Below are 2,500 nucleotides of genomic sequence, written 5' to 3' on the forward strand. Positions count from 1 at the left end.
CTTCCAGAGGCATTTGCAGCAGAAATGCATGTGCAGTCAAAAAAAAATTGATATTTTTCACGGATAGACCCCGTGAAACGCTAGAAATTGGCGGGGATGTGTCTCTTGTGGCTCACGGGGCTGTTCGGGTCGCACAGAAATCCCTGGGAATGGGAAAACGGGTCATTTTCGTGTTGCCACATTGCGTACGAACCGCATGAAACTTCCAGAGGCATTTGCAGCAGGAATGCATGTGCACTCAAAAACTTCTATATGTTTCACGGATAGACCCCGTGAAACGCTAGAAATTGGCGGGGATGTGTCTCTTGTGGCTCACGGGGCTGTTAGGGTGGCACAGAACTCCCTCGGAATGGGAAAAGGGGTCATTTTCGTGTTGCCACATTGCATAGGAACGCCATGAAACTTCCAGAGGCATTTGCAGCAGAAAGGCACGTGCACTCAAAAATTTTAATATTTTTCACGCATAGACCCCGTCAAACGCTAGAAGTTGGCGGGGATGTCTCTCTTGTGGCTCACGGGGCTGTTAGGGTCGCACAGAAATGCCTCGGAATGGGAAAACGGGTCATTTTTGTGTGGCCACATTGCATAGGAACGGCATGAAACTTCCAGAGGCATTTGCAGCAGGAATGCATGTGCACTCAAAAACGTCTATATTTTTCACGGATAGACCCCGTGAAACGCTATAAATTGGCGGGGATGTCTCTCTTGTGGCTCACGGGCGCTGTTAGTTAGGGTCGCACAGAAATCCCTCGGAATGGGAAAAGGGGTCATTTTCGTGTTGCCACATTGCGTACGAACGGCATGAAACTTCCAGAGGCATCTGCAGCAGAAATGCATGTGCACTCAAAAACGTCTATATTTTTCACGGATAGACCCCGTGAAACGCTAGAAATTGGCGGGGATGTGTCTCTTGTGGCTCACGGGGCTGTTAGGGTCGCACAGAAATCCCTCGGAATGGGAAAACGGGTCATTTTCGTGTTGCCACAATTGGCATACGAACGGCATGAAACTTCCAGAGGCATTTGCAGCAGAAATGCATGTGCACTCAAAAACGTGAATATTTTTTCACGGATAGACCCCGTCAAACGCTCGAATTTGGCGGGGATGTTTCTCTTGTGGGTCACGGGGCTGTTCGGCTCGCACAGAACTCCCTTGGTCCACCTGATTCGTGCATACAGGCAGCAACTAAAACTCTGTAAACCTGCTGTGAGGACATCTAAACAGTGGACCAGTGAGGCTGTGGAAGATTTGCGGGCGTGCTTAGACTGTACTGACTGGGATATGTTCACGACTGCTACCAATAGTCTGGATGAACTCACAGAGGCTGTGTACATCAGCTTCTGTGAGGACTGCTGTATCCCAACACGTACCAGGGTGAACTTTAACAACAACAAGCCCTGGTTCTCAGCAAAGCTCAAAAGGTTGAGGTTGGAGAAGGAGGAAGCGTTTAGGAGTGGGGATAGAGACAGATTCAAGGAGTCGAAGAACAGGTTTAGCAAAGCGGTGAGAGAGGCTAAACGACTGTACTCAGAGACACTAAAACACCAGTTCTCTACTAACGACGCTGCTTCTGTCTGCCAAAGGGCTCAGGCACATCACCAACTACAAACCCAGAGCGCCCCACACCACTAACGACTCCCGCCTAGCCAACGACCTGAACGAGTTCTACCGTAGATTTGAAAGACAATTGGACTGTCCTGAACCACCCCTTCCCACCCAAGAGGCCCCATCCCCCACCCATACTACAGAAACGACTCTCTCCTTTCAGGAGGGAGAAGTTAATGGGCTTTTCAAGAGGCAGAATCCACGCAAAGCAGCCGGGCCGGACTCTGTCTCTCCAGCCACCCTCAGGCACTGCGCTGGCCAGCTGTCTCCGGTGTTCACCAACATCTTTAACACCTCCCTGGAGACATGCCATGTACCAGCCTGTCTCAAGTCCTCCACCATCATCGCTGTGCCCAAAAAGCTAAGGCCAACAGGACTAAATGATTACAGACCGGTCGCCCTTACATCTGTGGTAATGAAGTCTTTTGAGCGCCTGCTCCTGGCACACCTCAAAGCCATCACAGACCCTCTCCTGGACCCCCTTCAGTTTGCCTACAGAGCCAACAGGTCTGTGGACGACGCAGTTAACATGGCCCTCCACTTCACCCTACAGCATGTGGACGCCCCAGCATCCTACGCCAGGATCCTGTTTGTGGACTTCAGCTCTGCCTTCAACACCATCATCCCTGCCCTGCTTCAGGACAAGCTCTTCCAGCTGAACGTGCCCTACTCCACCTGCAGGTGGATCACAGACTTCCTCTCTGACAGGAAGCAGTGCGTTAAGCCGGGAACAGAAGTCTCTGACTCCAGGTCCATCAGCACGGGAACTCCTCAGGGCTGCGTCCTTTGCCCACTGCTCTTCTCCCTGTATACCAACAGCTGCGCCTCCAATCATCTGTCCGTCAAACTCTTGAAGTTTGTCGGACGACACCACCCTCATTGGGCTGATCTCTGG

The sequence above is a fragment of the Petromyzon marinus genome, unplaced genomic scaffold (assembly GCF_048934315.1).
Source record: "Petromyzon marinus isolate PM22_M1 ecotype Great Lakes invasive population unplaced genomic scaffold, UKy_Petmar_22M1.pri1.0 PM_G_Scaffold_90, whole genome shotgun sequence".
In the NCBI taxonomy this organism is placed as follows: Eukaryota; Metazoa; Chordata; class Hyperoartia; order Petromyzontiformes; family Petromyzontidae; genus Petromyzon; species Petromyzon marinus.